This window comes from Mustela putorius, unplaced genomic scaffold (assembly GCF_011764305.1).
Source record: "Mustela putorius furo isolate JIRA1106 unplaced genomic scaffold, ASM1176430v1.1 tig00000487_pilon_pilon_pilon, whole genome shotgun sequence".
NCBI lineage: Eukaryota > Metazoa > Chordata > Mammalia > Carnivora > Mustelidae > Mustela > Mustela putorius.
Genome location: NW_025421399.1, coordinates 7,603,902 through 7,630,605, shown reverse-complemented (window position 1 = coordinate 7,630,605; position 26,704 = coordinate 7,603,902). Strand labels below are relative to the sequence as shown.

General features: G+C 44.8%; 1 protein-coding gene across 3 annotated transcripts in view; it reads left to right on the top strand.

Moving 5' to 3' along the window:
- The window catches only part of PITPNC1 (phosphatidylinositol transfer protein cytoplasmic 1), a 255,033-nt gene that overhangs the window by 60,936 nt on the left and 167,393 nt on the right, over positions 1-26,704 (top strand). Inside the window, exon 1 of one of the 3 annotated variants that reach the window (XM_004749128.3) lies at positions 9,562-9,712. The exons of the other annotated variants lie outside the window; for them this stretch is intronic. The gene's annotated coding sequence lies outside the window, so the exon portion shown is untranslated. Of the gene's footprint in view, positions 1-9,561; positions 9,713-26,704 lie in introns of those variants that run through there. 3 annotated transcript variants of the gene reach the window in all.

Sequence of the window (26,704 nt, the reverse complement as noted above, 5' to 3'; positions counted from 1 at the left end):
CTAGTTTCCATTCTGCCAAGTGGTATGTGGGAACATTGTCATTCACTGTGGTCTTATATTTTTACTTATATTGGGTTTCTGGACTTAAAACATTTTTATTTTTAAAATGATTCAAATAGATAAAAATGAGCAGAAAATAGTGAAACTCCTACCTGTGCAACCACCAGAAAGATTAAATAGACATTAATATTTTGCTGTATCTGATCACATTAGGAAAAACATGTTACAGACTTAAAAATAGTCTATTTTGTCATCCCCTTCTACAGAAGCAGATGGGATCTCATCTCATGGATATCAGTCAATTTCCAAAAGGTTAAGTAATTGTCTAACTGGTAAGAACCAATAAGTGAGCAATCCTTTCTTTCTTCCCCCAGTTTTAAAAAATTTTTAATATTTTATTTGTCAGAGATGGAGAATGAGAGCGAGCACAAGCAGGGGTTGGAGGACATGCAGAGGGAGAAGCAGGAGCAGGGAGCCTGATGTGGGGCTCTAGGACTCTGGGATCATGACCTGAAACCAAGGCAGATGCTTAACCAGCTGAGCAACCCAGGCGTCCCTAAGTGTGCAGTCCTATTGACCATTTTGCTTTAGCCTGTTTTGATGATATTCATATAGTTATTTCAGCCTTTCCCTGACTTTATGGCTACCATTTGGCATATGTTTTCTAATACCATTACTTTTCATATTCCTTTGTTGTTATATTTTAGATGTACTTCTTATAAACACCATCTAACTACATTTTTAAGAAACAATCCAGTCTTGGGGTACCTGGGTGGCTCAGTGGGTTAAAGCCTCTGTCTTTGGCTCAGGTCATGATCCCAGGGTCCTGGGATTGAGCCCCGCATCAGGCTCTCTGCTTAGCAGGGAGCCTGCTTCCTCCTCTCTCTCTGTCTACCTGTGATCTCTACCGGTCAAGTAGATAGGTAAGATCTTTAAAAAAAAAAAAAAAAAAAAAATCCAGTGTTGTGTTTTTTAACCATCAACTTTTGTTTGTTTACATTTATAGTAATTATTGCTATATTTTAGGTTATTTCTCTTTTCCATGCTTTTGCTTTTCTAACACTTTTTCTTTCCTTTTTATTCTCCTTTCCTATCTCTAACTGAATTGAATTTTATCAGTTCCTCTCTTTTCTTTCTCTATTAGTTTTGTTGTCCTTAAATGTTTAGTGTGAACTCACAGCCTGAAATCAGTTCCAATAATGCCTCTGCCTGGTTTCTTTTCTTTTTATTTGGTATACAGTTTCTCCCTCTTTTTGGTATTTTATAGTCTTTGGATCAAGGATTCCTCAGCAGTGAGGCCAAAACTTTCTTAAAGCTATGCTTCATTCTGAATCTCATCCTCTCCAGCACACCTTCTTCCTCTCTCTCCTTTAGAAGTTAGGCCTGCATCATGGTCTGAATGTCCTCCTCACCTACTCCTGTTTTCTCTAACATCCTTCCTTGGCATCTGCTTTTTGGAGGACCCAAATGAATACAATCTCTATTTTTGTCACCTGGATCTAGCATTCAGTGCACATGGACTCTCTGTTTCTGTGTCTCTGTCTTTGACATAGGGACCTTCTCATTGTTTATGTTACCATTGTCCCTATTCTTTCATGTCCCTTTCATGTCTCTGATGCCTGTTGGTAATTTCCTCACACCGGTCTTCTCTTTTACTTAATTCTCTCTTCATTTGTGTCTAATCTGTTATTTCACTTTTCTGCTGACTTTTTAATACCAGCAATTATAATATTCATTTGTAGTTCTATTTGGCTTACTTTAAAATCTGACTGTTGCCTTTTCCATATTTTTTTTTCCTCAGGGGTTTATTTCCTCCTTTATGTTTTTAGTAGTATTAAAAACTCTTTTTAATATTTTAAACATACTTATTTTGTATTCTGTTTCAAATGGTAATTTTATCATCCCTAGTTCCTGGATTTATTTGTTGTGTTTGCTGTTTTCTGTTCATGGTATATTGTCATTTTAAATTTTCTTATAAGAAGATCTTTAGTAGGGACTATTTTTTCCTGTGAGGATCTCATGTGGCCTGATCGTGGGGCTCTTGCAGAACAATATGTATTATTCTAGAGATCCCGGGAGTATCCCCGGCTTAGGATCAACATTTCCGCTAATTTCTTACTTTGGAATTTTTTTGATCACTAAGCTCGAGGCTCAGATACGGGATATCCATTTTTCAGGGGAGAGTTTTGTTTTTTTGTTTTTATTTATTTATTTTTTTTGTCTTTTTCCCATTTAGAGTCCAGGGATGTATGAAATTGTCTTCTTGGACCCCTTTCCTAGGGGAAGTTTTTCTCCTTAATCTTTCCTAAGGAAGCAGCCCTTTGAGGATCCTCCCTCGAGGATGTTAGCTCAGCTCCCACTCTGCCTAATGGCCACTCAAGGTTTTTACCTCCTTTGTCCACTTGGGTTTTAGAATCCAAGTCTATAAGCTACCAAAGCAGCCTTAGGATCAGCTCACATGCTTTTATTTAGTTTTTCCCTTTCCTTTTCAGGTCAGATTTACCTGCATTCCTATGTGTTTATAGTGGGAGATGTGTGTGTGTGTGTGTGTGTCCCCGCCCCCGCCGTGCCTTAGCCTGTCACCATATTGTCGAACCAGAAGTTCTCTTTGCCACATTCATTTCTGTGCTTCACGCCTTCTCCAGGCACTGGTTTCTAAGCAGTGTCATTCGTGAAACCCATAAACTCCCCCACGATCAGAAAGCCCAAGTGTTTAATCCTGTCGAGTCTGTAGATATATCGTACATCCAGAGGGGTTGGGAAAGAAAGAAAACTGCCTTTGTCTTCCACTCCATGGTAACTTCATCAGTAAATCCATCAAACGCCTTAAGATTTTATAGATGGAACTGACACCATTAGAAAAGAATGACGTTGTTTTATTATTGTTATTACTTCTCTTACTGCGCTGGCCCAGTAATGGAGCTCTCTGTTTTCCTCCCTTCTCTCTCCCAGCTTTGCTACCATCCTTCTCAATTTGTCCTTTGTCAACAGGACAGAAGAGAGAGGTAGAAGTGATGTATGGGTATAATCCACTGTGCACTGCTAAAAAGATAAACTTAAATGAAGTGATTTATTACCTGTGGCAGGTATTCTGCACCCGGAATTGTCTGTCAGAGTTAGTACGCATTGATTTTCCATACTTTCGCTGTCAGCCTCCGGCTTGCCATTGTTCATTAGAGGTGAACAAACAGTTTAAGATGGCAGGGTTTGCTCTCAGTCTGGGCACTTGGCTGCAGGGGTTAGCCTATATCTGTATTCTGGGGCTCAGAGCTTTTGCCTTCTCCTGCCTTAAGCCGCGTGTATGAAAAGAGTAAATTCCAGTGGTGTCAGGGATTATACAAATTAGAAGTAAAACATAATCTATACTCCTATTTTGGAAAGGCTTCTAGAATGTTCCTACTTGAGTCAAATAAATAATAGGTTCAGTGGAACAGCACAGGATAAACGTATAGTTGTAGGAGCAGTTCGCAAGTAGGGCTGGTTTGTGTTAGTAGATGACACTGAACTTTTTGTGGGAACTCAAGAAATAGGGAGTCTCCTTTCATTTAAGGGAACCACATGCATATCACACAGGACGTGCTTTCCTGTTTTTCTCCAAACCCATCCTATTGTGTTGGAGAGTGACGAAGCAAAATCTTTCCAGCAACCACTGTTCAGCTTCAGGAGTCGGGTTCAGTGTCACCGATTCTCAGCAATGGCTAGATATTGAAGTGGTTGTCCTTAAAATCGTAGAATTTTGAACTGGCATGGATCTTCGATCTTTCAGTTTACCGTTCTAACTTTATAAACAAGGAATCAGAAACCTGAAAGTATTCAGTAGCTTGTCCATTGTCCCTGAACTAGTTAGTTACACCACCAGGATAACTACCCGTCCCTGGGATTTCTGCCAGCACCCTTCCTGGGAGGGCTGCGCTCCCACTTCTTTCCTGGGTAAAGTTCCGTTCGCTTTTAGAACACACTTCTTGAATGTAAAAACTGTGCTGTTGTAGCTCTCATCTCTGAAGTTCATTTGCTTTCATCAGGAGGAGAGTTCTGGATTTTTTTGGGGTTAGGAGGAGGGGGTTTAGCAGGGGGGTTCTTTTCTTTCTTCTCTCATGTTCCTGATACATAGCAATCTGTAGGTTAAGCTGTAGTGACCTCCTGCCACATAATAGACACTTTTGAAAAACATACTTTGCTGGAAAAAAGACTGTTTTTATACAAATGGGATGGTACAAGGGAAATAATAATTTTTTCTTTTTTAAAGATTTTATTTATTTATTTGACAGACAGAAATCACAAGTAGGCAGAGAGGCAGAGAGAGAGAGGGGGAAGCAGGCTCCCTACTGAGCAGAAAGCCTGATGCTGGCCTCAATCCCAGGACCCTGAGATCATGACCCGAGCCGAAGGCAGAGGCTTTAAACCCCTGAGCCACCCAGGTGCCCTGTAATGACATTTCTTAATTGGCAGATTTCCGGGAAGGAAAAATCCTAGTTCAGTCACTGAATAATTCCATTTGACCCTCTGAGAATTGCAGGAGTTAGGGACACAGATGGACCACCCCCCATCCTGGGCAATTGAAAATCTACATATAACTTCTGACTCCCCCAAAACTTACCTTCTAATAGCCCACTGTTGACAGGAAGCCTTACTGTAAAATACGATCGATTAACACATCTTTTGTATGTATTATATGCATTACATACTGTATTCTTACAGTAGAGTAAGCGAGAGGAAAGAAAATACTATTAAAGTCGTAAGGAAAATACTAATCTGCATGTAAGTGCAGTTGCACAGTTCAAATATCTGTTTTTTTTTTTTAAGTTTTTTTTTTTTTAAGACTTTATTTATTTGACAGAGAGAGATCAGTAGGCATAGAGGCAGGCAGAGAGAGAGAGAGGAGGAAGCAGGCTCCCCGCTGAGCAGAGAGCCCGATGCGGGACTCGATCCCAGGACCCTGAGATCATGACCTGAGCCGAAGGCAGCGGCTTAACCCACTGAGCCACCCAGGTGCCCCATCAAATATCTGTTTTTTGAGGCTCAGTTATATAGACAAATACATAGATTGTGTTTATATATACACACGGGTATATATAGTAATATACTAATGATATTTAGCATTTGTAATTTTAAGAATGATAAGCATCCTGTAATAATTCAGACTTATAAATACTGTTGCAAAGCTAGTAACAGTTTAGAATAGCAGGAGGGAGGTAATACTGGTGGGCAGTAGTTTTCTCTTTGTACCTCTGAATGACAGGTAGAGGGAGTTGAAAGTGTGATTTGTGTTAGTTTTTTCTTTTTCTTTTGTTAAGATTTTTAAATAAAATTTTATTTTTTAGAGGATTTTATTTATTTATTTGACAGAGAGAGAGAGAGGGATCACAAGTAGGTAGAGCAGCAAGGAAAGGGAGAAGGAGAAGCAAGCTCCCTGCTGAGCAGAGAGCCCTAAGCAGGGTTGGATCCCAGAACCCTGGGATCATGACCTGAGCCAAAGGCAGACACTTAATGGATTGAACCATCCTGGTGCCCTAAGATTTGATTTGATTTGATTTGATTTTTTAAAAAGATTTTATTTATTTATTTGACAGATCACAAGTAGGCAGAGAGGCAGTCAGAGAGAGAGAGAGGAGGAGCAAGCAGGCTCCCCGCTGAGCAGAGAGCCCAATGCGGGGCTCTATCCCAGGGCCCTGGGATCATGATCTGAGCCAAAGGCAGAGGCTTTAACCCACTGAGCCACCCAGGTGCCCCTAAGATTTTATTTTTAAGTCATCTGTACACCTGGTGTGGGGCTCAAACCTACAACCCTGAGATCAAGAGTTGTGTGCTCTACTGACTGAGCCAGCCAGGCGCCCCAAGTTTTCTTTTCTCAATATGTATTTGCAATACTGCTAATCAATTTCTTAACTAAATTTGTGACATCTATTTCCATAATATGCATTTGTTTCAACATTGATTCAGTTTCTCCTGAGCCCAAACGATCAGTTCTTACAGATTAAGCAGAATGTTGTGTTCGTGCTGTGATTACTTTTTACCTCACATAGTTCACTGGAGGTCTGAGGAAGCAAAATCAGTTTCCAGAAGTCCCTAACTTAGGGTCAAGAAGCCTCACAGATATTAGGGGAAGCTACCTGGATAGGTATATGGTGGCGAAAATGAAGAGATAACTTATGTGTTCATATAAGCGGAGAAAAAAACTTGTGTAGACCTGTCTTAGGTGCGTTTTCTCCTCCACCCCCCACTCCCCCATGTTCCTTAGTGGTCTGATTATTCATGTGGCCAAGATGTAAAATCTTTTGAGCTTCTAACATAATAGTTATTCATAAAGGCATTTAGGCTGATGGCTTTCTCAGAACGTCCTGCTGTTCAGGATGGATTTCATTTATATTTCAATGAATTTCTAAATGGGGGATAACAGAACATTTTTCCTTTGATTAATTCATTGGGTTTTTAGTCCTCAAGGACTCATATACTGGTGACTCCAAAAGGAAGTCAGTAAAGGGAGAATGGTAAATTGGAATTGGAACTGTGGAACTTGCTCCATAAAAATCTTTGAACGCTGTTCTAAATTCACCATCTGAAATATAACGGACTAGGCAAAGATTTATGAAAGCTAATTTAAAAAGCTAATTTAAAATTGTACCAAAGAAGCACCGTCTTAGGAGGTGTATGACGTTGTTAGGCTGTCTTAGACCACTTTTTTTACAATTATCGGGGTTTTAAGCTTCTTGGCCCAAGAATCAAGTACTCTAACGAGGGTTACTGTCAGTTAGGTCACAGAGGCATGCTTTGCATTCTTGGGCTAGACACTGTGAGTGCGCCCTCTGGGGCTAGGATTTTAAGGTTTTATGTTATCGAATGTACATCTGCCTTAGAGTGGTCTCCAGAGGCCAACTTAAGATGAAGACTTGGGGAAGTCATCCTGAGGTGCCCCAGGAGAGGTGAGAAAGAGCAAGGGAAGGTCACAGAGTGTGTGTAAAGGATGAGATTTCTGACTGATCCAGTGTATAGGAAACAGTCTTCAAAGGCACTAAAGTAAAGATCCAGTATATAGGAACGAGTCTTCAAAGGCCTAGCGCCATTGTGAAATCCTGTTAAGAACCTTGTCGAAGAAGACTCGATGGCTGGCATAACCCATTTTGCCTTCTAAGTGATCAGTGAGATTGGATTCGCCCATGTTGAGTTTTTCCCAGCTCGGATACCAGGTGGCCAAGAACTAGCAAAATCAGCCTTTCATTACAGAATCTGTTTAGGAGATAGGTCATCCCAGGGATGGCAGAGCCCTTTCTCTTGATGTTCTTTCTCCAATCCAAATAAGAAAGAACCTGGAAGTGCTGGTGTTTGGGGCATCACCTGGGCTAAGGTCTAAGTCCTTTCTTTCTGGTTCTCGAGGGAGTGCTGGAGTCCTTGGACTGGACTTTCTCCTCTTGGATCTACCCTATACTCCCAAGACTTCATGGAAGCTTAAGTCCTAGAGTCTTACTGGGGTCAGGTTCCGTAGAAGTCCTGCTATTCCGTGGAGGGGATGGATGACATGGGGGTCAGGTAGGGAGGATGGCGGAACAGATGTGGGAGAGCTGAGGTTCAGCCGGGCTCTTGGGATGCTCAGGAGCATGACTTGCCCTCCAAAGCTAGTCTCTCCCCACCCAGGGGTCAGCCATTGATCAGTTGAGGGCCCCCTTCAGGGCAGGGGTAACCTCCCAGCAGGAGTGGCTTCCATAGGCAAAAGGGACCAGGTTGCGGATAGGGCCCCCTCAGCAGCCAGGACTCACAGCAACCTTCCTCGGTAAACGGGTCCAGGCAGGGACCCTCCAGCATCACCCAGCCAGGAGACCAGGGCCAGGCTTTAACCTTTTTCTTTCTCATCCTCTTTTTAACATAGTTTACCTGTCCCCTGACTGTCCCTCTTCAAAGTGCTCCCTTGCCCTTCAAATTGAGTGTCCTTGGCCCCCTGTCTTGAAAAACTGTACTTGTGGACCCAGTGGAAAGAAAAATCAGTTGCCTATGTCTTCTGCACCTGCAGCTTGAGCTGGGTCCCACTGGGGGTTCGCTGACTTGAGGAGGAGTGGTGGGCCTTGGCTGTGGGTAGGAGAAGATGGATGCTTTACTCATGATCTGTCTTTCTACCTCTCTCTCCCGGAGTCAACTGAACAGGCATCAGAAGGGTGTATTCATTTTCTGCCCCAAACAACCCAGCAACTAATCTACTTTTATTAAAAAATAAGTATTTTCCTCCTAGGAACAGGGTTTTGACCCTATGTTTTGCAAGAGAATACCCTGGCATTCTTGTCCCCAGGACCATTTGAGTCCTTCCTGAAGGAATCAGGAAGCTGTTGTTCCCACTCTAGCTGAAAAGGGCTCCGAGGCATCCAGGAGAATCCCCCCCCCCCCCCGCCCCCTGCCCCGCCCTGTCCCCCAACTCCAGTTTCTTTTCCTGATTGGAGACTGGAAGAGGAAGGTGAGGAATGGAGAGAGAGGTTTCAGTGGTACATTTTTCATCTTCACTCCGACACAGAGTGAGTGGGGTAGGAACTTAATGGATGATGTCATTGAGGCCCTTGAGGTGCTCTGTGACCGAACGGCCGTTTCAAAGTTCTGAATTTTGGAAGCCGATATTTTTCTCTTGCCATACCCGCAAGTCCCTTTAGGGGTCTAATAAGTTTGCTTTGCCTGCACCCAAAACAGATTTGCTCGACGAGTTATGGTCACGATGGATAAACACCAAGCTCTGCATCTTGATGGAAACCTCAAAACCCGCGATGCTTGGGTGGCTCAGTGGGTTAAGCCTCTGCCTTCTGCTCTGGTCATAATCCCAGGGCCCTGGGATTGAGCCCCGCATTGGGCTCTCTGCTCAGTGCGGCCTGCCTCCCCCCGCCCCCCGCCTGCCTCTCTGCCTACTTGTGATCTCTGTCAAATACATAAATAAAATCTTTAAAAAATAGAGAGAAACCTCAAAATCTTTTAAAAAAAAAAAAGAAAAAAAAAGAAGCAAAGCCATCTACCAGCTACACCTGGGTGCATGTTGCTTTTGGGTCTTGTGTCCAAATATCTCCATAACCTTCGAATATAACCCCCTGAAGATGTCAGCCTGACATTCTAGAAAGCTGTCCTTGGGACAAACTCTAGCTATTAGAAGCCATTGGAAGCAGCCCACAATTCCCTTTAATTAAGCTCTACCTCCCCTAGGGAGGGGGATCAAAGAAAGGTTGTCCGGGTACGCTGAAACCACCACAGTTTTAAATTAATACTTTCTGAGAGATGCTTTGACGCACTGCAAGTATCCTGTGTCTCCATCAGGGGCTCTTTCCTACAGCTACAATTACCGTAACATGGTACTAGTGATTTTTTTTTTCTCTCTCTCTCCTTCCTTCCGTGGTTGTTACTTGGAATTCTTCTGTAAGGAAGGTTTGTCCCTTCTCTTCCATTTATTTATTTACTTACCCATCCGGTCATTTGTTTATATCAGTAAGGACTCACGGATATCGATCGCATTCTTTGAGTGAGAGATTCTTTCTTTTTAAAAAAAGATTTTATTTTTAAGCAATCTCGGCATCCATTGTGGGGCTCGAACTCATGGCCCTGAGATAAGTCACATGCTCTACCAACTTGAGTCAGTCACACGCCCAGAAAGATGTTTTTGACATAGGAAAACAGTCTCTCTGAATCAGGCGGAGGGAGGCGGCGAGAGCGTGGACGCTGAGGAAGTCTGGATAGGGGCGATGTTCCCGAGAAGGTCAGTCACCATGAGGTTCAGAGGGGAGGCCTTGATGACAATGAGGGGACACTCTGTTCTCAAAAACAGGGGCCAGGAAAGACGGGGGACGGCCAATTTTGACGTCAGGAGGGAGTTCCCATTAATTAGCTTTTGTCTTCTCAGTCAAGTGGGAAATTGACTTTAGGAATGCAAATTTTCTTGGCCCCCATTCTTGGCTCCCGAGCAGGGTTTCTCCCCTGCACCACTGCTGACAGTTGGACGGTTTGGGGGGGCTGTGCTGTGCACTGTAGCACTGTAGCGTGTTCAGCACCCTCTCTGTCCTCTCCCTGCCAGGTGCCAGCAGCATCCTTCCTTCTTCCCCCAGTGTGACCATCACAATGTCTTCAGTGCCACCAAATGTCCCCTGGATAGCACAGTTGCCCCAGGCTGAGAACCACAGATGTAAAAGAATTTCTGTGTAATTCTGGCAATCCACAGGATTCCTGAGCAGTACCTTTGAATGACTAAGACAAAGCATTCACCTAAACTCCAGCAGAGAGAACTAAGCCGGCTCAGTTTGAACACCGGCCCTGTTGCAGCTGATAAAGGAGGACCCTGTTTTCTGGGGAAGAGCTGACATGCTGAGCCCAGGAGCCCAGTATATCACACGGGGAAGTGGAGTTCTGCTTCTCAGAGGGTCTTTGAAAAGAGTTGCTGTGGTTACGGCTTTGCTTGATGGTGGAAGCTTGTTTGCTTTCTCTGTGGTTTCTCTGTGGGCCGGGAGGAGCAACTTTGTTGTTATGTCACTTGGGGACGCAGAAGTGGTTTCACAGGTGAGTTTCTGAAAGCCCATTTGTTCTAACACCAACCTGACACTTACCTAGCTGGGTGTGTGTTGGTTGCTGGTAAAGTTGTTTCCTAAGGGAGCTGGGGAGGTCAGGGCCTCTTACTCCTTTATGGAATTTTTCGTTATCCAAAGATGCTTGCATTTTGACCTAATTTTTTTCACCTTCAGTAAGTGTTTAGCAAGACACTGCATTTCCAACAGCAAACATGACAGAGGAAGGAACAAAGCCAAGGCTGGGGCTCCAACGACCTTGTGCGACCGCTGATGCCATCTGTTGGCGGCTGGCAGAACTGATGCCCTTTGGAGTTTTGTTTATTGCACAGAAAGTGGAAAGTTGGCTGCAGAGCACTTTCCGTGCACCCTGGAGCTCTGGATTAGAGGGATAGAACCGGAGCGGAAAGGAAGGGAACATGGGTTTGCTTTGTAGGTCCTGCATCGGTCATTCATTGGTGCCAGGAGTCCATATTTGAAAGATTTTTTTAGGAAAGATTTTATTTATTTATTTGACAGAGAGAGAGAGAGAAAGGGAGAGAGCACAAGCAGGAGGAGCAGCAGAGGGAGAGGGAGAAGCAGGCTCCCCACTGAGCAAGGAGCCCATGCGGGGCTCGATCCCAGGACTCTGGGATCAAGACCTGAGCTGAAGGCAGACGATGAACTAACTGAGCCACCCAGGTGCCCATATTGGAAAGAGTTTTAGAAGGACTTTTTTTAAAAAAGCATTTTATTTATTTATTCATTTATGTACTTACTTCTTTTAGAGAGAGAACGCGCAAGAGCATGAGCAGAGGGGAGGGGCTGAGAGAAGGGGAAAGAATCTCAAGCAGACTCCCCACTGAGTGCAGAGCCGGACATGGGGCTTGATCCCATGACCCATAAGATCATGACCTGAACTGAAACCAAGAATCCGACAATTTACTGGCTGAGCTTCCCAGGTGCCCCTTTAGGAGGACTTGAGAGATACTAGCTGGGATCCTGTTGGGACCTAAAATCCACTTAGGAGTCATTTGTCATTTAAGAAAGTTAGAACCCCAAGGCATTGGGCTTGGGGGGGGTGGTTAATAGAACAGCAGGGAGGTCCCTAACTGACTGTTTCTTCTAGAGAGTTAGCGGGCAGCCGGTCGTTGTGGAATTGGATTAGTCAGGGACCCTAATGACTCCTCACTTTAATGAGAGAAGAAGCTAACACATGATCATGTAAAATACTATCCTTTTTTATCTTTCTGCAGTGTGCTTTCTGTGTATTTGTTTCTATATCAGTCCATTTGGGCAGCAACCCCTTTTCTGATATAAAACTGAGATTCTCAGACACTAAGTTTCCTGGGGCCACATCTCTAATTTATAATGAGAGCAGAAGGAGTCCAGCCCGTGGGTTCCCAGCGCTGACCAGACAGAAGAATCACCTGGGAAACTTAAAAAAAATCCCTGAGGTTGGCCCTGCTGCCGTGGACACTTGATTTCATTTCCCTGGAGAAGGTCTGGGGGATGGGTTTTTCCTTTTGGGAACTCCGGGGGGATCTTCGTGCCTTCACCGAACGGCTGCTCCCCAGCGCGTGGCCAGCATTTGGAAGCCTGTGAGAAATGCAGACTCTCAAGCCCCACCCAGGACCTTCAGAGTCAAATCTACACCAGAACAAGATGCCCAGGTGATTCCTGGGCACGGTGGAGGTTGGCAACGCTAAGTGTGCCTCCGAGAGAGGATTGACTGAGCCTCCCGTGGGTGTCTCCCCCGAGGACACCTGTTTTTATTTCATATTTCCCATCCAGAAAGCATTCAAGGTTTGGTTGGCCTCCGTTGAGGGCCCCCACTTCTGCCTGATCTGCGGGTTCCATGCACCTCCCAGACTGTAGCCACAAGAAAACCCGGGGGCTCTCCTGCTATTCCTCCCCGAAGTCTTGCTCAACACGAGTTTTCATAGCAGCCAATGACTGGGTGCGTCATGGTGCTGTCACCAAGTGTCCCAGGGTGGGTTGCCTCCAGCTCCTCCTTGGACAGTGATGGCCTTTCTGCCTGGTGAACCCATGCTAAGTTCACCCTGTGCCGCTCCTGGGCTCTCCCTCTAGCTTGGAAGCTGCTTTTGCAGGGAAAGGAGGGAGGCAGTGCCTCTTTTTACTTTGCTGTTTTTCTGCATGTAAATGTTTGTGTTTGAATACTTGAAAGCACTGAAGACTGGGTGGGGAGGGGCGTCTGGGAGCACCTGACGGTGGTGGACAGGCTTCATCCCGGCCCGACTCTGGGTTTTGGGTGAGGGGCCTCTGGACCAGGCAGCCCTCTGAGTCAGCAAATCCATCTTTTCTTTTTTAGATTTTATTTATTTATTTGACAGACAAAGATCACAAGTAGGCAGAGAGGCAGGCAGAGAGAGAGGGAAGCAGGCTCCCTGCTGAGCAGAGAGTCCTGAAGCAGGGCTCGATCCCAGGACCCTGGGATCATGACCTGAGCCAAAGGCAGAGGCTTTAACCTCCTGAGCCACCCAAGCACCCCCATCCGTTGTCTTTCTAAAAGAGATCTTTTTTAGGTTCTTTTCTTAAACTCCAATGCTATAGGAGAGATCTTTTTCTAAATCTGTAGTTTCATTTTGGGGAGTGCCTGAAAGAGACACTGGAGTCCCTGTTCAGCCTTTTTCGGGAAACTGAGAGCCTTGGTTTCTTTCCGCCCCTCCTCTGTCTTCTTTAACAACAAGCCGTCTTTGATGAAGGGCCATTCGAAGACGGACAGGGCTGTTTCTCTCCTTCTCCCAGCTTCCCCCCAGCTCCTGTACCTCCTCCAACCTTCTTCGCCAGAGGAACAAAACCACCATGACAGACCAAACTTGGAGAAACAAGGGAGGCTTGTCCTTGTCTGTGAAGTCCCTTGAAAGGGTGTCCCTGAATGAGGGTCCAGAGACCTGCGGAGGGTGTCTGTGGCCCTCTTTTTCTGGAAGCTTTGGTGGGGTCCCCATGGACTGATCTGGAGAGACTGAAGTGCTGATTTATGCACAGAAGCCATTCATTGCTCGCCACTCGCCAGAAGACCTTGCTAGTTGCTTGCCATCCCTCTGAATTCAGAACATTTGAAAGGACCCCACACTGGGCTTGGGGCTTTTCTTCCGTCTTCCTCCTCCCCTCCTGTCCCTCTCCCCTCCCTAGTGTTTCTCTTCTGTTGCCCGCAGCAACCCCAGCAGTTGGTACTGGAGTGGAGGGAGCAGGCCAGGTTACCTCGGAGGCAAGCTGTGGTTGCTGAGCAATTCACTGGAGCCACACAAAGGAATAGGTTTCTGTGAAAATCTCCTGGTTCGAGGGCCCCCGCTCCGCCCCACCCCCTGCCAGCAGCTCCCCCCACCTCACCTCCCCTGAGGGGCCTTTTTCTTCTGGTACCTGAGAAGCCAGTGACAGAGCCCCCCTGCCTCCCCCCCCCCCCCCAATCAGACATCTGTTTACCAACAGTGCTTCGTAAAACTCTTTTAACACATTTGCTTTGTGTTCACACGCTTCCTCCCTGGTGTCTTCTGCAGCAGAGACGGTACTGAGTCTCAGGTCGCTCTGATTGAGGCGACAGACAGACCGGGGGGGGGGGGGGGGGGGATTAGCCAAGAGCCACCCATGTGGCTGTGGGGCTGTGAGCTTTTTTCTCTTTTGCTCTTTACCACAAGAAAGCGCGTCGTCAAAAGGAAGTGCCAAAGTCGTCATGGAAATAAGTGATCAGGCCGTGGCAGCCAGATTCATAGAGCCATCCTGAGCTGGAAGGCGGTGGGGAGCTCTCCCATTAATATATTTAAATCCCAGTTTACAAAATAGCACAGGAGGACTTGATAGTTGATACTTACTTACTCTTGTGATTCTTTTGAACCTCCGATGAGTCAACTTTCTTCCCTTCTGAATACCGTGGGACTCCCCCAAACCGAGCAGGTAGAATGCAGAGAGACCAGACCCAAGACGGTGATTTTTCTGAAGGAGAGGGGGGAAAGTATAAATTTGGAAACAGAAGTAGTGCTCACCATTTAGGTCTTGCCTTCTGATTCCTCAGGGTGCCGGTTCCTTTAAATCCCAAGGACCGGTAGGTTCTCTGAGATATTTGTCAATGACAAGTGAGTATGCTTTGAGTAAAGGCATTTTCTTCTGCAGTGTTCATTTCTATTTCAGTGGTTTGCTCCAGTACTTTTCTTTAATTAATACTGTTTATGCTCACTGATGAATAATTCAGAGTCATACAAGCAACAGATGTCAGACGCTTCAAAAATGACTTTCCCTGAATTATTTATTATTTCTAAAAAAGTAACAGGTTTGTTGAACAAGTAATTGGCAACACAGATGTAGATCAAGGTTTGTCAGCGGGAAACCGGGTCGACTACAGCTTTCCCTTTTGATCACCTCGAGTTAGGGGAGTTTGGCTGATATCACTGTGTAGGGGTCGTGGATTCGTCCTGGGTGCCAACTGGGGAGCTGGAACCGTTTTGGTTTCCCAGTTGTCTGTGGATGACAAAACATGAATGGGAATTCATCCAAAACATTCATCCAAAGTTATAATTAATGAATATAGCCTTGCAAATACCTCTCAGACATAACTTAATATAGGTACCCAGAAAGAGGAAACAGCTTTGTTTACAAAGATGTGTTAAGAATAGAGACCTGGGGTGGGGGTGGGGAGAACCTGACAGATAGGTTAAAGTTTATGTATAATAATGTTCTCTGCAATGTTGTTAATACCAGAATTTTTCAATTAATTAATTAATTAAAGATCTTTATTTATCTATCAGAGAGAGCACAAGCAGGGGGAGTGGAGGCAGAGGGAGAAGCAGGCTCCCCACTGAGCAGGGAGCCTGACTTGGAGCTTGATCCCAGGCGCCGGACTGAACCACCCAGGTGCCCTTATGGATTTTATTTCTTCATTTGAGAGAGAGAAAGAGAGAGTGGCTGAGAGAGGCAGAGGGAGAGAGAATCTTAAGCAGATTCCATGCTGAGCAGGGAACCTATGGAGCAGGGAGCCTGATGTGGGGCTTGATCTCACCTTCCTGAGCCAAAACCAAAAGTTGGGCACTTAATCGACTGAGCCACCCAGGCACCCCTAGAAAAATATCAGTATATTAAGTAGAAGATGATATTCAGTGAGAGAGACTATAAACGTATATGGTTTCATTTTTGTAAGAAAACGTGTATCTGGGTTTTTTGTTTTTTTTTTGTTTGTTTGTTTGTTTTTTTTTTTGTTTTTTTTTTTTGTTTTTTTGGTAAATAAAGCAAAGTCTGGAAAGAACCCTAATTGTTAGTAGTTATTTAGGTGTGGTAGGATCCAGGGTGACTTTTTTTCTGATTCTCATCTTTTTTCATTCTTTTGAGTATAATTTGCATGTATTAGTTACAGTGAAAAGCCAAGCTGCTGAGAGATCCCCAATATCTCTCTCATTTAACAGCACGAGGGTAGATATATGTTCCTGGTGGCTCTGTTCCATTTAGATATTGGTAGACCCAGGTTCCTTTCATCCTGCTTCTCTTGTGTGCCTCAGGGCCTTTTCATATCTTCTACCTGGTCAAGGCTAGGTACTATCACAAAGAGGAAGAGGGGGCAGGGAGAGTAGCCAGATCCTTTCAGCTCAGCCCCTTAGCAGGGACATAGTCACATGGCTAACCCCAGCCGGCACCTGCTGTGGGAATGCAGGGATGGCAGGGAACCAGATGTGACCAGCTACAACACTATACGATGGGGAAGGGAAAAATGAATTTTGCTGGATAGCTTTCCATCTCTGCTATGTATATTACCTGTGAAAAATAAAAAATAAGAAATTTTAAAGGGAGTAGAATTTTCATGAGTTATCTTGGGAGGGGCACTTCCTTTAGGAATTAGCCATACAGAGGAGGTATACAATTTGGGTACTGCCTTTAAGGGATTTACAGACTGATAGAGGAACTGGACCAATATCAATTCAAGGTCATATATACAAAGGGCCAAAAAAGTGGCCAGATCAACACAGAGGAATAAATTGGCTAGGATCACGGAACAAAGCTTAGGGGAATTGAAAAGCTGGCTGGTTCTACTTCACTGGGTTACCAGGATTACTTGTATCTTTGGAAGAAGTAAAAATATTTGTGTTTTGTGAATTTTAGGATAGCCTTACCTTCTTCACAATAGGATCAAATTTTGCTATCTTTGGCTCGCATCAGATTTTTCAAGTCTGTAGAGTTTCAGCGAATAAACCCGAAAGACCATCTGGTTTTATATGTAAAACCTCTGAAAGTCAAATGGTAGGTTGGGGTCCATTCTTTAACCCACCCCAAATATGGTCCCTAAACCCCTCTGAAATCCAAATCCCTGTGATTTGGTATTTCTCTGACAGTCTATGAGATACAAGAAAGTAATTGAAGGAAGATAGTAAGAACCATTTTGTGCTTTGGTTGGGAATGAGATGAAGTAGGAGTTGAGGGTGCCATCTTTATTTTTTTTTCTTTTAAAATTTTATTTATTTATTTGAGAGAGAGTTAGTGAGACCATGAGCAGGGGCTAGGGACAGAGAGAGAGGGAGAAGCAGATTCCCTGCTGAGCAGGGAATGGGACACAGGGCTTGATCCCAGGACCCTGAGATCATGACCTGAGCCAAAGGTAGACACTTACCCGACTGAGCCACTCAGGCGCCCTAGGGCGCCATCTTTGATCCCAGCTTCTCCTACCCCTTCTTGGGTGCCTTGCCAGCCCACCATCTACCCACTACATTATGTTATTGCTGTTGTTTTTACGTAAGCTCTACACCCAACATGGGGCTTGAACTCACAACCCCAAGAGTTGCATGATCTACCGACTAAGCTCACGAGATGCCCCTAGAGATAAACTTTTTGATTCATATGAATTATAAGCCCATTTGGGGCAGACATGGGACTTGTGGCCATAGTGTAAGGAAGTCTTCTACAGTCAAACCATCTCTAAAGTATTTCAGGCTTTCTCCTTTTTACACCCTTACTCAGAGCTCTGAGAGTTGGAAATCTCATAGTGACAAGAAAAATAAAATATTTCCTTCTGATTTCAAAGTGGTCAACGAACTGAAAATACCATCTTTTAAAAGAATTCTCTTAGCCTTTTTTGATCAACATTAAGACGAATTGTCTCTCTGGGGACATGATTTCGGTTTAATCATAAGAAATGTTTGGGAGGATGTTTTATGACCTCGTTTTATTGATTTCAAAGACGATGACTCCATCTGTCCATCTATCCACCATCCACCACCCACCCACCCATCCGAGAGCAGAATGGGAGAATGAGAAGTTTTCATTCAGAGAAGTACCAACAGCTTGGATTGGTAGGTAGCCTGACGGGACTTTGTACTTACATTGCGCTTTTTCTTATTTATTTATTTCAAAAAAAGATTTTTTTAAATTTATTTGACAGACAGAGGTCACAAGTAGGCAGAGAGGCAGGCAGAGAGAGAGAGAGGAGGAAGCAGGCTCCCCGTGGAGCAGAGAGCCCAATGCAGGGCTCCATCCCAGGACCCTGGGATTATGACCTGAACCAAAGGCAGAGACTTTAACCCATTGAGCCACCCAGGCGCCCCATATTGTGCTTTTTCTACTTGAAAAGCACATTGATCTTAATTTCCAAAACACAGCTTTGTTTATACCCGAAGAAGAGGAAGTTTTATAATGTAGCTGATGCTGTTGGTTGTCATGGAATAGCCATTCTGTCTTCATCTCTATTAACCTGTTTCTTTACCCTGTTCCCTTGCCTGCTGTGGGCATGATGCCGACCTCGGAAAGTTGTTGTCAGAGTGCCTATGTGATGGATACTTATGCTAGTTCCTACTCTCTCCCTTAGCCTAATTAGATTTCTCTTAGTCCTGAGGTAATTTATAGCCAACTTTTCCCAGATTAAAAACAGAAGCCTCTGTTGAAATGTTTTGTTATTCTAAATTGGGGCCATCCTGACTTTATACCAAAGAATTCATCATTAGTTCAGTTACCACATAAACTGGTATAATTCTCCAGGGGCTGCTGTCATTAGTAATTTACATCTGACCTGGTTCTGGAAAAAAGTATTTAAGGCAGCAGAACCCTAATTTAGGACTTGCTGTTTCTTGCTTTGTCAGTTAGTCTGGACCTTTTTTTTAAAAAAATGTTATTTATGTAAATAATCTCTATCGACCCCTAGCATGCGGCTTGAACTCCCAACCCCGAGATCAAGAGTCATACACTCAAGCGACTGAGCTGGCCAGGCACCCCCAGACCCATAAACATATTGGAACAATTCTGTAAGAAATGAGGCTAAAGATTTTATTTAAAACTTCAGATGTCATCCTAAGTATTGGGATTTCTTTTGACTGTTGGTCATTGTGTCAGTGAAGGTGATTAAAACTAGTCATCCCGTCTTACAAATAGGGAAGTAGAGACTCAGAGAAATGCAGTGACTTACCTAAGGTTGGTAGTGTCCTCACAGGATTCTTACTCCCCAAGCCCTTGGTTAGACTGTGTGTGTGTGTGTGTGTGTGTGTGTGTGTGTGTGTGAGTTTCCTGGTGGGTCATGCTACCGGGAGCATTTGTTGTGGGCACAGCGGGAAAGGTGTGGTGCCCATTGAAAATTGTCTAGATTTTCACCTGGATTTGTGGATTTTGTAATAGGGTATCTGATCGATTGTGTGCTTGGGTATCTGCAATACCCCAGCTGAGGGGCATTTCTCTAGGAGAAGAACGGATGTGCCAAGTCCGTCTGGAACATCAGGAGTTGAAAGACATTGGAACGACGAAAAAAAAAACATTATTAAAGATGACTCTTAAGATGTCAAGAGGGAAAAAAATGACTTCTTAGGTCAGAAAAGCGAAAGCTATCACGCTGTGCGAGCCACGAGCTGAGGGATGGCTTCTCAAGGGCGGCTTAAATGCATTAGATTAGTCTGCCATGTGGATTAAGGGACTGTGGGATTTAATAACTTGTGTATTAAAGAACGGCCCTGCAAATGTTCCACTGTCATAAAAATGTAACCCTCCTAATTGAATTTAGAAGAAATATTAAAATTATTCTTTTGGTGATGCTTCCTAATGTATTAAATAAAATATCAGAAGTCGCAATTGATGAAGCTGAAACTTTGACATGCGAAAGCTGTAATGCACAGAATTCTGTTGCTAGAGGTTACTCTATTTTCTTCTGAAATGTACTAAGGAATTTCTCCCTTTACATAATTTATGGTCACTCTTGCTGTTTCAGCATGCCAGGAAATGTTCTCGGGGTCTTGGCAGTGTTTTGGAATAGAGTATATTATCTTAGTGTTGGGCTGTGTATCATGAACACTCACTGTGTATTGATGTTGGGGTTTCATGGGCTGAATTTTCTCTTATGGGCAAAGGAAGGGACAGGCTGTTAACTTATATATGGTGCTTGGCATACCTTTAAGGAAATAACGGTGGAAGACACCCCTTTCCTCCCTCCTCCTGTGGCAGTATATTGTTTTGCTAACCTTATGTCTGTGTCCAAAGACCTAATGAGAAAATGACTTTGATGTGGGATGGTATCAGTGTGCCCCTGAGATACTGCTGTCCACGAACTTGGTGGACCGGTTCATGGTTCTAGAGTTCCACGGACTCCACAGAACCTTGTGGTTGGAAACTATGAAGCTTGAATGGCAGTTGTGAGCGAAGAGTTCTCCTTTCCATCCAAGGACAGTCAGATGGGGTGAACGCAAGCATAGGGAGGTGTGCATGTGGCCTATGGGGGGGGCGGCGCGTGTAACATTATGAGGACCATAGTTGACTGAATGATTTCTATGCTTTTGGAGCAACGGGTGGTAGTAAGGAGCCAGAAACCCCTCACTCTTCAGGATGTCTTCTAGAGTTCCCCAAAGTGGTGAATTCTATATGAAAGAGTATTGTGGCGTGTTTTCCTAAATACCTATTTGGGGAAAAAAAAAATACATGTGCGTCAGTTCGAACGTAGCACACATGAGTCATACCATTTAAGGTAGATTTCCTTTCGCCTCCATGAACAGGAACCTCTCCCCTCTTCTGCGATGGCTCAAAATTAGAGAAATTTATTTTATTGTGCAAAACGTTATGCCAAAGAAACAAATGAGTGTTTTTCCTAAGTCTATCTGAGCTCAGTAGAAGGGTGTCCAAGGACTTAATCCAACTCCTATTGAATGATTGGCTTCTGGCAGAACTGTTAATTTGCAAACTCTTAAGAAAGGGGAAAGTTGACATTTTTCCAGCTGCCAAACTTTGGGCTTAATGGTGAATCATCAGGACAGACTTTCTCGGCCAAGTGTGAGAGCTGCTCTGGGGCCACTGGTTTATTTCGATGCCTGGCCAGAGCTCAGTCACATGTGCGTGGTGACCGGCCTCTAGGGCTCCCATGATTTCCCCTAGAAAACATCTTCACGTGTCATCCCTTGTGTAGGATCATTGGAGACTGCTGATGGAAAGAGTGATTTAGGACCACTGGCAGAGAGGACCTGCCCTATTTTTCCTTCTGGGTCTGTTTCAGGGCTCTTGTAAAGGAAACCCCTCACTCGCTTGAAAGCTTTGGGTTATTGACCAGGTCTGAGCAGTTACTGGAGGAATTTTCTCCTTGCTGGAGTCTTTCTTTGCCCCTAGAATCCTGAGCAGAAAGGGAGGAAAAGATGGAAGATAAGCCCCTCTTTCAAAATAGGTTTGAGTCAGCCCATCAAAGAGAAAACTTGAGATTTCTCAGCTCATACATAAGTGACATTAGTGCACTTGGGAATTAAGAAAAGACTCTGTATGAAGTTATTTTGGAATTAATCACTGGTTGGCTCAGCCCAGACATGGAGCCCATCGGAATTCACCTCCCGTTGTTTGGAAGCTAGCAGCCTGCTTGTTACATAACATGAAATGCAGGGCCTGCCAGGCGGGCCTCCGGTACCCCAGGGGAGTTGTGAGGCTCTGTAACTCTTACTTGAGTCAGCCAGGCCTTCCAGATAGACTCCAGGGCCTGGGGTTTGTTGGGCACAGACCACTGGCTTCATGGTTTTAACAGATGACACGTCTGCCTTTGGGATTTTGTCCTCCGTAATTGCCATGAACATCAGAGAAAAGTACGTGAAGGACATGCATTGGACTCCTTTTTTTTTTTTTTTAATTTTTGAAATTGTGTTAAAATATACATAACACAGTATGTTACCTTGATTATCTTTAAATGTACAGTTCAGGGGTATTAAGTACATTCATATTATTGTGCTACTGTTGCTACCCTCCATCCTCAGGAATCTCTTCATATTGCCAAACTATAATCCCCCCCCCCTTTTTTTAAAGAGATCGGGGAGAAAGGAAGGGACAGAAGGAGAGGGAGGGTGAATTTTTTTTTTTGAGCAATAAAATTCAGATATTATTTCTATTATTATTATTTTTTAAAGATTTTAAAGATTTAATTTAATTTATTTATTTGACAGACAGAGATCACAAGTAGGCAGAGAGGTAGGCAGAGAGGGGAGGAAGCAAGCTCCCCGCTGAGCTGAGAGCTCGATGCGGGGCTCGATCCTAGGATCATGACCTGAGCCAAAGGCAGAGGCTTAACCCCCTGAGCCACCCAGGCACCCAAAATTCAGATATTATTAATATTTGTCTAATCCAAGATTTTTTAGATTATTAGCATATGTACATTATTTGCTTCAGGGGTACAGGTCTGTGAATCATCATCTTACACAGTTCACAGCCCTCACCATAGCACGTACCCTCCCCAGTGTCCATCACCCCGCCACCCCGTCCCTCCCACATACCTTCCCCAGTGTCCATCACCCCGCCACCCCGTCCCTCCCTCCTCCCTCTTCTCCGGTAACGCTTGGTTTGTTTCCGGAGATTAAGAGGCTCTTATGGTTTGTCTCTCTTTCAGGTTTCTTGTTTCATTTTTTCCCCTCTCTTCCTCTATGATCCTCTGCCTTTTTTCTAAAATTCCAAGTATCAGTGAGCTCATGTGATAATTGTCTTTCTCAGATTGTCTCGTTTCATCCAGCATAATACCCTCTCATTCTATCCACGTCATTGCATATGGCAAGATTTCATTTTTGATGGCTGCATAATATTCCATGGTGTGTGTGTGTGTGTGTGTGTGTGTGTGTGTGTGTGTTACACATACACACCACATCTTCTTTATCCATTCATCTGCTGATAGATCTGGGCTCTTTCCATAGTTTGGCTATTGTGGACATTGCTGCTATAAACATTGGGGTGCGCATGCCCCTTCATATCACTACATTTGTATCTTTGGGGTAAATACCCAGTAGTGCAATTGCTGGGTTGTAGGGAAGCTTTATTTTCAGCTCTATGAGGACCCTCCATGCTGTTTTCCGGAGTGGCTGCACCAGCTTGCATTCCCGCCAACAGTGTAGGAGAGGAGAGAGAGAATCTTCAGGCTTCATGCCCAGCATGGAGCCCAATGTGAGGCTCAGTCTCACAACCCTGAGATCATGACCTGAGCTGAAATTAAGAGTCAGGAACTTAACTGACTGAGCCACCCAGGCGCCCTTCCAAACTAGAATTCTGTACCCATTAAACATTAACTTCTCACTCTCCCTCTTCCCAGACTCCAGCAACCACCACGCTACTTTCTGTCTCCAAGCATTTGACATACTAACTATCTTACATAAGTGGGATCCTGCAGTAATGGTCCTTTGTGACTGGCGTATTGCATTTAGCATCATGTCTTCAAGATTTATCCATGCTGCAGCCTGTGACACCTTTCCTTTTCCAGGCCAAATAATATTCCATTATATAGATAAACAGTATTTTGTTGATCCATTCGCCAGTTGATGGGTGGATGGATTGCTTCCACCTTTTGATTATTGTGAATAATGTTGCTGTAAACATGGGCTGGTACAGATATCTGAGTCCCTGCTTTCCACACTTGGATATGCACCCAGAAGTGAAATTGCTGAATCGTATATAATGGACTCCTTGAAAGAAAGAGAGAGAGAGAGAAAGAAAAAAAAAAAGGAGGAAGGGAGGAAGGAAAGATAGTGACGCTGTGTAACTACCTGAAGAGGACAGGACTTGACCGCTTGCTCTGTTTCCTGCTTTCCTTAACTGGAGCCCACGTGCCTAGGTGGTCAGAGGCTTGTTCGGGAAAGCTGGCCTTGTCCTAGGCTGAGATCGCCAGTGTTGACCTTCTCAGTTTGATCCTGTATCTGATTACCGCGCTAAAGCACCCCGTGACATTAACAAGTAAATGACTGACAACGTGAATTGCAAATAATTCCTCCCGCCTCCTTTTATTTGTCTTTTCTTCCAAAAACTATAGTTTTGGTGTCTGCACATCTGTTTTGGCCTGAATGCCAGTAAGTCTATGGAGTTGTACGTTTGCTGCCCTTTGGAGTCCCCGAGCTGTTACTGACAGCTACACCCCCCCACCTCCCCGCCGCCCCCTTCCAGAGATTCTGATTCCATTGGTTTGAGGCCTGGCCTAGCCATGGGGATTTTGGAAAACCTGCAGGCAAGGCTCCTGTGCACTTAGGGAAATGACTGAACAGAAATGAATGTGCTCCCCCCACCCCTTGGTACCTTCTTCTTCTTCTTCTTTTTTTTTTTTTTTTTAAGATTTTATTTATTTATTTGACAGAGAGAGATCACAAGTAGGCAGAGAGGCAGGCAGAGAGAGAGAGAGAGAGAGAGAGAGAGAGAGGAGGAAACAGGCTCCCTGCTGAGCAGAGAGCCCGACGCGGGACTCGATCCCAGGATCCTGAGATCATGACCTGAGCCGAAGGCAGCGGCTCAACCCACCAAGCCACCCAGGCGCCCGATATCTTCTTTTTTGGTTATTTCTTAAGGACATACTCAGATTTGTAAATCTTGGCCCAAACTTTAAAGACTTGTAATGGACTTTTTTTGCTTTCTTTAAATTAATGAGGCTGCCTGATGTCATTTTAAAACCAAGAATGAGGAGACCTGGATCCTGCTCTTGTGTATGTCATTATCTGACCAGGGATGATGAATGATTTCACTTTGTCCGGATCACAGCCTCTGTGTGTGTCTGTGTGTATGTGTGTGTGTGTGTTCTAATCCTGTCTTCAAAAATTAGAGTATGGATCAGCAAACCTGTTAAAGGATGAAATTAATGATTTAAAAGAAAAAAGTCCCCTCCAACTCTAACATACTCTGCATGAGCAGGTGGGGTTGATGTTCGTGGTTCCATGAATGAGGATTGTGTCTTGTTCCAGTAATAATGAGGAGGAGCATAAAGAACGTTTGCACAGGGCGCCGCTGGGAGATCTGGTGCCCTAGAAGCAGCCTTCGGGGCAGTTCTGATCCATAGATAAAAGGACACAGAATAAAGATCTTGCAGGATATACAGCTAAGAAGAAAACAGGAATGTGGGATGCTGGCCCCATGGAAGAGAGTGCCAGAGACCCCCGTCTCCACGAACATTGTCACCTCCTTGTCCCCATCCTCCTGTTGGCCACGAGCTATTGAAATCCCGTTTCTTCATGGGAATTCTTTCGAAGTTTCTACTCTAGAAAGTCAAATCTGTTTCTCTCCCCCACTCTGAGCCCGTTCGGGGGATATGAAGGGCTCAGGATTTTGCGTGCGATTTCCTCTCCTCTCCGGATGAACACGGCTAATGCAGTTGAGTTACGGTGTCAGGAACTATTAGGATAAAAAAACAGAGAATACAGTTCTCCCCTGGACACCTCTGGGCATGGGATTTTACCTTCACGGTGACTTCTTAGGCCCACGGGAAAGTAGTAGCAGGAGGCTTCTTGCGGGGGTGGGGGGTGGGGGGGGCGGGGCTGGCTCCGTCTCTGGAACTGCCCCCTATGGCCATCAGGATGACGCAGGGAGGCGTGTGAATGCAGCCGGCGGCTCCAGCTGGTGTACTTGACTCTGGGCAGTATGTTCCCAGGAACCCGCAGGACACTGAGGACCGTGAGTGATGTAACCCAGATCTACCAGATATGGGAGCCAGCGTGAGTCACGCTGGACAATTCATTAAGAAACGTTTTCTGGGTCATCTCGGTGAGGAGCACTGGCTCCTTTCCCTGCCATCTGGGGTTGGAGGCACAAGTCCACACACCAGGAATCCCCAAGTTTGCTAACATCTGTCTAAAATTACAGCCTGGTTCTCCGAGCTGACATGGGGCAGAGCCCAGACTCTTGGATGGTCCCTGCCTTGTAATTTGTTAAAGGATGTCATCACTTTGGGCAGTAGAGGGTGGGGACCCTCAATTAATAAAGACATGCATGTGAGTTGCCGTGAGGTTTCTGTACATTTTTTTTTAAAGATTTTATTTATTTATTTGACAGATAGAGATCACAAGTAGGCAGAGAGGCAGGTAGAGAGAGAGGAGGGGGGGAAGCAGGCTCCCTGCTGAACAGAGAGCCCGATGCGGGGCTTGATCCCAGGACCCTGAGATCATGACCTGAGCCGAAGGCAGAGGCTTTAACCCACTGAGCCACCTAGGCACCCCGATTTCTGTACATTTTTTAACATCAGAAGCGGGGGATGGGATATTGTGAAAACATCAAACTCTTTAGGCGTTGTGACCAGTGAAATAAATGCCAGGAAGCATCTTTTTTTTTTTTTTTTTTTTTGCTAGATGTGTGCAAGATGGCTCATGGTAAACAACAGATGTATATCTAAAAGGGTAATAAGCTGACTTTAAAAAAATCCCCTATAGTTAGAAACCTACAACTAGGGCAGTGTCTGTGGGCATCGCTGGCTATAGTTTCAAACCTGGGTAACTATAGTGGGTTGAATAGTGGCCCCCCCAAAACTGTTATCCCTGGAAACCTATAAATATGACCTTATTTGGAAGGAGGTCTTGGACATATCATTAGGGACCTCAAGCTGAGATCATCCTGGATTCAGGTGGTCCCTCAGTCAAATGGCTAGAGTCCTTATAAGAGACAGAAGAGAAGACACAGACATGGAGAAGGCCACATGCAGACCGAGGCAGAGAAGGGGGAGCATCAGCCACAAGGGACAGCTGGAGCCCCCAGTAGCTGGAAAAGGCAAGAAGTAGATTGTCCCCTAGAGCTTTCAGGGGGAAGCTGGCCCTGCAGCAAACTTGATTTCTGACTTCAGGCTTCCAGAATGGGGAGAGGATACATTTCTGTTGTGTGAAGCAATCAGGTTTGTAGTCATTTGATATGGAAACTAAAGTAATAACCCAAAACCCAGATCAAGAAGCAGAACGTTGGGGCGCCTGGGTGGCTCAGTGGGTTAAAGCCTTTGCCTTTGGCTCAGGTCATGATCCCAGGATCCTGGGATCGAGCCCCGCATCGGGCTCTCT